The sequence below is a fragment of the Pholcus phalangioides genome, unplaced genomic scaffold (genome assembly GCF_987345545.1).
Source record: "Pholcus phalangioides strain wild (caught in Gottingen) unplaced genomic scaffold, Ppha-v1.0 ptg000010l_1, whole genome shotgun sequence".
Lineage (NCBI taxonomy): Eukaryota > Metazoa > Arthropoda > Arachnida > Araneae > Pholcidae > Pholcus > Pholcus phalangioides.
In genome coordinates, this window is record NW_028301603.1 from 42,887,250 (window position 1) to 42,899,084 (window position 11,835).

Genomic DNA, 11,835 nt, shown 5'->3' on the forward strand with positions numbered 1-11,835 from the left:
TATTCGAATTCAGCACGTGATTGTAATTTTTCTCATTATACATAGATGCAAACCATTTATTGAAATTAATTTCCTTGTGGAACCCTCGAAATAATATGTATGTTCTTATGAACCCTTGAAAAACTGTACTCATATTTTTAGAAATTGAAATGTCTCTCACTAGACATTTATAAGAGTCAGACTGAAGGAGCATTCAGAATTACACAATAGCATAAATACGCTTTATTCCAACATTAGTACAATAGCTACGGAGAAACACAACCGACCGCCATGGCCGCTAGAACTCGAATCCCACAGCAATCGAACGGCGCGCGCTAATTGAAGCTCGCGCTGTGCGCTGTTGCCAAGTCATACATATAAATATAACACATATATAACACCTTCCCTTCTAAAAGAAAGTCTGCACTACAATGCACGAGTTCAGTTACGCAACTCACTACACACCTAGTCTTTCAGGTGGTCGCCTGCGACGTTGCGATCGCCTCAGATGAGGAGGTGATGAATCAACAGCTTGAGGATTCCTTGCCTTCGTTGGTTCATTTCCGATGGACTCGGTATTCTCCGTCTGATCGGGCCCCTCTGATTTATTGGGCTGCTGAGATACCTCGGAACCAGCTGAACGCGAAGGTGACACCGAACGCCGTTGACGCAATTGGTCCCGATGCCGAACCACGTGACCCGAAGGAGTACTCACTTCCGACATGACCCTACCCCTTGAAGCGGAGACCGTTCCTGGCATCCATCTTGGGCCACTTGCGAAGTTTCTGCACCATACCTTATCCTCAGGTGCAAACTTGGGTTTGAGATAGGGATCCGTCGCCAGATGTTGACCCGGTTTCAACAGGTCCAACCTGCTTCTCATGACTCTGTTGAACATCGTCGTACCAGGAGCTTGACCAGTTGATGAGACAGGTGTCCTTCGATAGTGAAACAGAAATCTGTCAAGCCTTTCTTGGAAGGAACCGCCCTTAATTTTCCTCAAAGCATCCTTCATGGAGCGCACCGCTCGTTCAGCCAACCCATTTGACTGCGGGTGATACGGCGCAGCTCGGACATGGATGACTCCGTTCCTACGAAGGAAATCCGAGAACTCCTGACTAGTGAACGATGTTGCGTTATCACTGACGATTGTCCTGGGCAGTCCGAATCTCGCAAAGAGGGATCGTAATGTAGCGACCGTAGCAGCTGACGATGTCGAAGACACCGGAATTGCTTCCAACCACTTAGTGGCAGCATCCACTACTAACAAAACGATGTGGTTATCCAACGGGCCTGCATGGTCGATATGAATTCTGCTCCAAGGCTCCGTTGTGGAAGGCCATGGTGCCAAGTTTGATGGAGCAACGGAAGCTTCGACTTGACAATCGATGCACGAACGTACCAAGTCCTCAATGTCCTTATCAATATTCGGCCACCACACAGACTGTCTAGCCAAGGCTTTGAGAGCACCCATACCTTGGTGACCCCCATGAAGCTCCGACAGCACATACTTCCTGTACTTTGGTGGCACATATATTCTATTCGCACGAATAATAATACCGTTTTCCACTGACAAGTCAGTTCGGCAGAGCCAGAAAGGACGAATTTCAGCCGTTACACGCCTGGGCCAGCCTTGTGCTATGTATCTCTTCACTTTCAACAGAACAGGATCAGCATCTAACTCCTTCTGGAAATGAAATCTGGTTACCGCGCCATCATCCATAGATTCCAGTAATAATATTACATCAGCAGGCGTTGGAGAATCAGTCACAGTTGTCGGCACAGGTAGCCTACTGAAAGCATCAGCATTAGCATGAGAAGATCCTTTCCGATACACAATGTTGTACGAGTACCCTGATAGTACAAGCGCCCATCGCTGAATGCGAGAAGCAGCCATTGGAGCCACTGGTTTAGTCTCAGAAAACAGGCTCACTAGGGGCTGATGATCGGTTACCAAAGTGAATGTTCTTCCAAGAAGATATTTCCGATACCGTGTAACCCCGAAGACCAACGACAAGGCTTCTCTTTCGATCTGGCTGTAGTTCCTTTCCGCTTTCATCAGGGATCTAGACGCAAAAGCAATAGGACGATCGCCCACAGCTGAAGGATGAGACAACACAGCTCCTACTCCGTACGGACTAGCGTCACACTCGAGACGCACTTCCTTACTTTCATCGAAGTGGACCAACAACGAAGACATAGACAATCTTCTCTTTGCTTCTTGGAAGGACTTCCTTTCCTGCTCAGTCCATTTCCAACATGAATTCTTATTCAACAACTTATACAATGGTGCTAGCATAGAGGACATATTTGGAAGGAATTTTGCATAATACGTCAGCAAACCTATGAAAGACCTCAGTTCATCCGCATTCTTTGGCTCAGGAGCTTTCTCAATGGCTTCCAACTTCGTTTGCACTGGATGCAGTCCTTCTGCATCGATTCTATGCCCCAGATATTCTACTGACGTCTGCATGAACGAGCACTTCGAGGGATGTAGCTTGATACCAGCTTCCTGCAATGTACACAACACTTTGCTCAGATTCCTTAAATGATCCGAAACAGAGCTGCCTGTTATCAGCAAGTCGTCTAGGTAGCACAACGCATTTTCATGCCCTTGCAAGAGCTTGTCCATTTCTCTCTGAAAAATTGATGGAGCTGACGCTACCCCAAAAGGCAGTCTCGTGTACCTGAACAAACCTCTATGAGTGTTAATTACCAATAAGTCCCTGGAAGCTTCATCCAGTTCCAATTGACAGTACGCATCCGATAAGTCGATCTTTGAAAAAGTCACTCCTCCTGAAAGACGAGCGAACAAATCCTCGACTTTGGGTAACGGATACCTCTCGAGATCTGTAGCAACGTTGACGGTGAGCTTAAAGTCACCACACAGGCGAATCCTACCGTTCGCCTTTAGGACTGGTACTACAGGTGTCGCCCATTCCGATGACGACACTCGTTCCAAAACTCCTAAATCCAAAAGTCTACTTATTTCTTCTTCTACCTTCTTCTTATAAGCGTAAGGCACGGGACGAGCTTTGAAGAATTTCGGTGAAGCACGGTCTTTCCTTTTCAGACGAACCTTCACTTTTTTCAACTTCCCGAGGCCCCCCGAAAACAGTTCTTGATGTTCATACAAGACGGCCTGCAAGTACCGTGACGAAGATTTCACGTCAACCTGGATCGCGTTTGTAGAGATAGCCGGATCAATAGTGCACAATACCCCTAGTTCGCGGATCCAGTTTCGCCCCATCAAGATCACGGAACACTGATCCACCACCAGGATCGGAAGCATTTCACATTTGGATTCGTACTTCACAGAAACATCCATCGCGCCCACTATCTTCAGACTATGCCTTGTAAAAGATCTGAGCTTTATACGAGTGTTTTTCAAAGGTGGAAATCGACATCGGTGCTTCTTGAACATCGAATAAGGCATCACCGAAAAAGGTGCTCCCGTGTCCACCTGCATTACCATAGGTAGCCCTTCAATCACGACTTGCACGGTACAAGGTGGTGGGAAATCAGACATCGAGTTCAACGTCAACACATCGAACGCCGGAGACGAGTTATCCAGCTGGTCGACTTGATTCACTCTGTTCGCACAACGTCCTTGGCCTTTGACTCCAACACTCCATCTGTTCTTCACTGACTTGCATGCTCTGGCTAAGTGTCCCGTCTTCCCGCATGAATGGCACGTACTCTTGGCAAACTTGCAAGTTGAGGACTTGTGTCCACTTGCACCACAAGCATAGCAGGAAAACATAACCTTGGCTTGTGACGGGTGATGACCTCTGGAACTTTTCCGTTGCTGCTTCGCTTGCGTCTGCTTTACAAACAGCACTTCCGCTAGAGACGTGTTGTCACCACGCAGGTTAGAGGCGTTTTTCGAGGCCGCTTCCATCGACATCGCGATCTCTGACGCCCGATCGAAAGACAGATCTCTTTCCGCCAACAGCCTTCTCTGAATAGCGTCATCATTTATCCCACATACGAGCCGATCTCGTAGCATTTCCGCTAAAGTACGCCCATAACTGCAAAACCTGGCGAGAGTTCGAAGTTCGGCTATGAAGGTTGGCACAGACTCTCCCGGCTTCCTACAGCGACAGTTAAATTTGAACCGCTCTACGATCTCCGAAGGAGCCGGTTCAAAATGATTCCTGAGAACGTCTATCAGTTCTGCTAGCGTTCGATCCGTGGGTAAGGCTGGGGACACCAGACTCCTTATCAAGCCATACGTCGGCGCACCCACCAGCGATAGGAATATCGCACGTCTGCGGACGTCCTCCGTAACTTCATTCGCAATAAAATACTGATACAACCGCTCGGCATACTCCGAAAACAGTTCTTTCGCGCGGTCGAATTCTCCGATTAAACCGAAACCTGCCATCCGGAGCGTATGAGGAAATCGCTTGAAGAAACTAAGCCTACCTCGCTAGCGCTTGCTTCTATCTTGTTCCCGTCCTGCCGAGACGATGATTTTCGACTCCTGCAGAATGACGATAGATCCCGTCCTCGTCGCCACTGAAATGTCTCTCACTAGACATTTATAAGAGTCAGACTGAAGGAGCATTCAGAATTACACAATAGCATAAATACGCTTTATTCCAACATTAGTACAATAGCTACGGAGAAACACAACCGACCGCCATGGCCGCTAGAACTCGAATCCCACAGCAATCGAACGGCGCGCGCTAATTGAAGCTCGCGCTGTGCGCTGTTGCCAAGTCATACATATAAATATAACACATATATAACAGAAATCCTCTGACGTACGAGAAATCCTTCAAATGATCCTTTGTGGCGGCCCTCAAAATGGCATGAATTTTGAGCTTTGCGCTACCTGAACGGTATAGGGTTCATTCAAGTATTGCGTCAGCATCGAGAGGGGGGTTTCGGATTTGCTGACTTTTGATGACGGGGGGGGGGGGGGTTTCAAGGTTGCTTACGTCATCAACAGCCCTTTTTGAAGATATGAAATATTCTATGCTGCCGACGAAATTTTTCTCACAAGGAGGGTGTTTTGCTGACAAAGGGGGGGGGGTCAAAATGGCTACAAATCTGCTTACGTAATACTTGAATGGCCCCATATATAATCGTCAGGTCAATCAAGAATTATGATTATTTCCTTAAAAAAATAGAAGATAATCTTTTTAAAATATAAGAAAAAACGGGACATTTGGAACGACCAAAATTACGGGGAAATCCCGTAAAGTACGGGTCATGTAGTCACGAACAATATCTGGCCCGAGAGCGGCAGAAATACCGCATATCTGGCCAGCGGACCGAAAAAGTTACGCACCCCCTGCCTTATCCGCTTGAGCAGCTAAGTCCCCTAATGTTTGCCGCTTGGTTGTGGGCTTTGATACCATCCACCATGCTCTCCCCCCCCCCCCACAAGGGTAGGCGCTAAAAGGGCTCCAGCCTGGGCGCCCGGGACGATTAGTATCATTTTCTTCTTTTTCACACTATAAATTCCACTGTAGTAGGGCCCGTGAAGAATCTAATCGGGCTCCCGCCTATCTTCCCAGTTTGGGGGCGGACCTGCGGCCGGGGGATATGGGGGGGATAGGGAAGGAGTGTCACGTGAAATTTGATTTTTTTTTTCCACCATGGAATCTCCCACTATTGTCTGACAGACACTGCCTCCTTCCCCTCAAATATATTACACGCCACCGCCCCCCCCCCAGCTCGTAATAAAAAAACACTTTCGGGTTTTTTTACACTACAATTTTTTACTGAAGAGGGACTCGATGAAAAATCCTGGCTTGTGGCCTCCATAGGTCCCACCCTATGAGTCCAGAAAGTTGAATTCATTGATCATATCAAGTTCTAAATGGCCGGAGGGAAGATGTGATCTTAACCACAAAATATGGGATAATGTTCGATTTATAGTTTTTACAGCATGTAGGCAACACGAATTTTGCCGCCCTTCTCCCATTCTAGTCCGAGATTCTTGACCTTTGAAGACCGGGCACACCCGGCTTCCCATCTCAGAGAGACATCGAAGCGTTCCCGAAGGATAGGTGTGTCCGGAAATTTTTATTAAAAACAACATAACGTGACCACCTCAGACGAAGGCAGCAAAATAAAATAATTTACATAAAAATTGATTGTCAACTCCTTATAACAAATAAATAAAATCTAAACAATCAACGCCAATGGGCAATCAGAATTATAAACGAGATTCTTGACCACTCATTTCTCGAATTCGCCACCCTGTACTATAACTAGCTCGGCGCCCACCACTGTAAGTACACCTGCTGTGTCTGTAAGGGCGGTATTCACCGACATGGTTTAAGCTATAGTCACAATTGTTTGATAAGAGATCGACACGGATTGGTTAAATTCAGGGTTTTAACCAATCCATGTTGATCTCTTATCCAAAAATTGTAACTACAGGTTTAAACCATGCCGGTGAATACGGCCCTAAGTCACTCTTTTGGTCACTCCCATGCTCACTCACTCACCACACGGACTAGTTTACTCTTTCAGTCATTCACATGCTTGCACACTGTTTTGGTCACTCACGTGGCTGCATACTGTTTGCTGAGAGGGATTGATCTTGAAATGTTGAACTTCAGAATCCGCGGTATGCCTCTAGGGGCGGGACAGCAATATATGATTGAAATACTGTTTTAGTCACTATCTGTCATGGTCCCTCGCTTTATGAGTCAGTTTTTCTGTCATTCATGTGCTTGCACGCGCTCTAAATCAATCTGTTGGTCATTCAAATGCTTTCACACGCTCTAGATCACTCTTCTGTTCTCTCACGACTTGCACACTCTTTTGTTCACTCAATGCTTGCAAACTCTCTAGATCACTCTTTTGGTTCTTCACTGACCTTCTACATATGAACCACTCTTTTGATCATTCAATTTGGTCATTCTTTTGGTCAATTCATGTTTGCGCATCCTTTTATTCACTCGTATGCTCGCAAGCTCTCTCTGGGTCACTCTTATAGTCACTCACTTACCTGATTTCTCGCTCTCTGTGTCAGAGGTGGATTTATGGTGGGCTATACAAATTTTACTGCCCCCCCCCCCATTCCGATAATTTTGTTGCCCACACTCATTCCTCAAATTCACCGCTCCTCCGAACTTGCCGCCCTAGACTGTAGCCCGCGCTCTAAGCATCCCTGTAAATACGCCGCTGAAAATGAAAATGTCTGTTGTGTAGATAGTCCCATAAAAGCTTAGTAACCCTTCAATTGTTTCTCAACCGGGCTCTTAATGCGAGGGGTTTTGCGGTAGGACTCCGTATTTTGTCTGTCGGTCCCCCCTTTCTGGCCCTTTTAATAGCACCTAGAAAGGGGCGATATCACTTTTCATTTCGAGAGGAAACACTGAGTTTACCCCCCGCCCCCCTCGAGTTAGAAAATCCAGGCAAAAGCCTTGATGCGATACAATGCGTTTGCATATTTACATGGATGTGGTCCAAACAGAAAAAGAAAGGAAACCATTCGATATAGGGCCTGGGGGCCTCGTGTGGGATTATTGCCAGCAAACAATCATGGGGCTCATCATAACAATCCGACGACGAATGAATGCGTCGTTCATATAAATAGATCACGCGAGAGAGAGAGAGTGAAAAAGCCATTGGCGGTCAAGGTCGCAAACTGAAAGCACGTGTGTGTCGCAATGTTGTTTCCTATCGATCCCTTCATGCCAAACGCGTTTTATTTCATCGATGAGAGGCCCGGGGCCACACCCCCCTCCCCCATCTTTAAATGGGCCTCTCTTTCTACTGTATTAGATTAACGAACTTTCTGATGAGAAGTTTATTCTTTTTTAATGTCTGTAGAGTTGATCACCGGGCCCTGTCACTCGCAACCTCGAAGGGAACCATGCATACAAAGATATCGCACAGGGTCGCAGTGACAAATCCCAGACCTGCTGAACAGGGCCGCAACTAGATGCTTCGTCACCCGGGGCAAGTGCGCATTTTGGCGCACCCCTTGTAATGTTGAAGGAGAGGTTTGAGAATAAAATTTGCACCCCCCCCTCTCGTCCAGTGCCCGGGACACGAGACCCGCCTGCTGCTGAATACTCACCGAAAATTCCCGATCATGATGACCCGCGGTCAGGGTTATCTCAACGACATCTCGGCCACTAGGCTAAACAATGTGATACGTAACACGAAAGGCCCACAACAAGTTTGACGGAGTTGGATATGAATTCCTATGCGATGGTCGTCAGAGGCCCCCTGGCCCCTATTTTTTGAGACAGGCCTGTTCCTCATGGCTCCTACTTTGAACTCAGTGACCTTTCTGATCGGAAACTGATGTCGTGCAGTCCCCCCCCCCCCCCACAAGGGCTGATTATTATTTTTTATCTTTAGACGCTATAAATTTACTATATACGGGCCCTTTAAAAGTCTAGCGTGGGGGGTTCCTCGCCAAAGATATCAGCCCAAGAGCCCCTGCTCAAGGATATGGGGCCATATGACTGATATGTTAACCACCCCCTCCTCATATTCTTTCTCTAGGTCAGAATTTATAATGGACCTCTTTTACAGGATGTCCCATAAATTTGGACGAATTTTAAAAAAGCGCACCCCACAAGGGCTGGGCTGACAAGGCTCCAGCCCAGGGGCCCGGGACGATTTTCACCATTTTTTGGTTTTTTCACACTATAAATTCATCATAAAGGGGCCCGTGGAAGTGTGGTCGGGGTTCCCCGCAAAAGATCCCAGCCTAGGGGCACTGCTTTAGGATGTGGGGGCCATGCATGCGCAACCCCCCCGAAATATGAGAAAATTACCGAAGGGGGGGGGGGCCAAATCTCTATTGTGTTCTATCACTTTGGTTCCCCCCCCCCCGAAATGAAAGTGGTTACCTTCCGAAAGAAATTTCTGGCTACGGGCCCGTTTAAATTCCTGAATTGGGGCCCCCCCCGGGAACACTTATTACTCATTAATTGCTTATCTAAAATTTTTTTTGGAAGCACGTTCTTCGAGGGTAGATGAAGGGAGAGATAACATAGACCGCAAGAGATAAACAAACACGCGCAACGTTTTCGGTCTCGCGTCCGCCATCAAGTACGTGACTAGACAGTGGTGGGAGGGGGAGGCATGTCATAATCTCCTGCCCACCCTCTACAGGGAACATTGCACATGTGCAATAACAACAAACAACGAATGTCCGACATTGGAAGCTTATTTTACACTAAAAGAAAAATTGCGCTGTGTTTGATAAAAATGAAGATATAAACAAACGCACACACGCACACACCTCCTCTCCCGAACATCCTCCGTCCATACGGGCACCCAATCGCACCCCCGGCACCGGTCACGTGCTGACCCGACGAACCAATCGCCTTCGTCTATTCACGTGTAGGCAGCATGATCGGCTTCCGATGCCGAAGAGTCTGCTCTGTTAGGGGTTGCCGTATGCGGCAACTTAGCAGTAGAAATTTGGCGTTGGTTTTATCCATCGTAAAATTATTATGAACAGATTTTTTTTTTAAAGTTGGAAGTGTAATATGTGCCCATGACCCCCCCCCCCCGCATATGAGTGGAGATACGGGGGGGAAACAGTGCCGTCTTAACGTATGGGCCCACCCGGGCACTGCTCGGGGGGCCTTGAGAGGAAAGGGGCCTCACAAAAGTGAGATCTGGTTGAAATTTTCTAGAATTTGCCAGTAGGGCCTTGGAAAAACCACTTCGTCCGGGGGCCCATGATGCTCTTAAGACCAGGGCCGTAACTAGGGGGGAGCAGGCGGGTCTCGTGCCCCGGGCGCTAGACCTGAGGGGGCGCAAATTTCATTCTGAAACCTCTCTTTCAACTCTACAAGGGGGCGTCAAAATGCGCGCTTGCCCCGGGTGACTAAGGATCTAGTTCCGGCCCTGCTTAAGACAGCCCTGGGGGGAAAAGCAATTGCCCCCCCCCCTGCGTCAATGACAGACCCGACTGATCATATGTGCATATATATATATATATGAATCGGCATTATCAGCGCCCCCCCCCCAGATTCATCGTCGTGGCCCCTAGCCTTTCATGTCAATCAACTCTTATGCCCCCCCCCCCCACAAGGATGGGGCTGAGAAAGTTCCAGCTCGGGATGATTGTCGTCATTTTTTGTTTTCATGCTATACATTTTCTATACAGGGGCCCCGTAAATGTCTAGCCTGGGGGCCCGCGAAAGATCGCAGCCGCAGAAGAATGTGGGGCCATGGGGGGGGGGGGCTATGCCTCCCCAACAAAGATGCAAGATGACGGAGCATCAGTCCATGAGCCACCCCAACCCCCAAGCAGGAACACAGATAAACAAACAACTAGGATTTGAGGAGGAAATGCGATTTGACCGCCCCCACCGCAAAATTCCACAATTTTTTTAGTTGTTTTTTTTTTCGTTCCCGCCTAAAATTTGTTGCCCCGTGAAGTGTTTGCCGGGTCCTCAGTCCAACAGGGGACCTAATGTGGAAATAAATGCACCCCCCCCCCCACTTCGGCATGCTACCTCCCATTAGAGATGCCGCCATGAAGAATACATTGAGGGGGGCTGAAAGTTCCCAGTCGTCCCGTATAAACGCCGGGGACTCAAGTCCGTATGATGCCACTCAGGGCAGCTGCCAACTTTGCCCATCTCTAGGTCTGGCCCTGTGTTTCACCTCGTAATTTCTAACAGTAAAGAGTAAGTTCAGTGCCATTTCTGGTACAACGCCCGGAGCACCAGAACCCCTTCCCCCCTTCCTTAGTTGCTCCCAAGGGCGTGGCGGGGTCTTGGGGGTCTGCGCCCCCCCCCCCTTCGAAATGTGAAAAAATGGCCGAAAAAGGAAACAAGATGGCCAAATCTACTGTTCTATCACTTTGGTCCCCCCCCCCCCCGAAATGAAAGTGCGAAATTTCTGGCTACGCCCTTGGTTGCTCCTAAAGTGCAACCAAGTGGTCATGCCCACTTTTATAGAAGGGCTGATGCACGGGTCCAGCCCAGGGTGCTGTGGGCGAATATATTTTTCAAAACTCTGGCCTGGATCCCAACCAAAGATATTTTTGTCATGAAAAGTGACACTAAAATCAAGACTGCCCTTTCCAGATGCGGACCTAGGGCGAAAATTAACGTGCCCGCCCCCCCCCCCCCGCGCATGATAACACCTCCCATTAGAGATGTCGCCATGAAGAAAGCATTGAGAGGCTGAAAGTTGCCGTTCGTGTCGTATAAAATAAACGGGTCTCAGACCCTCAGACCAACCGGGGGGAAGGAGTGCGGCATTGCATATTGGGATTATTGCATGCAATTATTGGGAGGGGCTCAGCTCCTTAACAAAATTTACTGGGAGACGGACGGACTGGCAGGGCCGTCTTAAGAGCATCATGGGTCCCCGGGCCAAGTGATTTTTCTGAGGCCCTAAAAGGCAAATTCTCGAAAATTTCAACGAGATCTCATTTTGGTAAGGCCCCTATTATCTTGAGGCCCCCATGCCTTAAGACGGCACTGCGGACTGGAATAGTCTCTGCCACCTCAGGCAGGGCTGCAACTAAGGTGGGGGGGGGGTACGCAGATTGCCCCCCCCCCCCTATATGTAGAACACCCGCTAAGAGCATCGGTGGGAAAAATTTATATTATCAATAGAGATAAACTGAAAAAAATGAATATTCATTCAATCAGCAGTAACTGTCACATCCTGGATGGGACCCTTATGGGACCCCCCCCCCCACCCCCAGCTCCATCATGCGGGGGCCTATCCATAGCCTACCTGACAAGGGTGGGGTTGACGGGGAACCAGCTCCGGGACAATTACTATTCACTTTTTGTTTTTTCATGCTATAAATTGACCCGTTTGTCGTCTGGTATTTTTAAAAATACTTACATTTTAAACAAAACAAGAGATCTTTTTGAAATTATTATTTTAAATCGT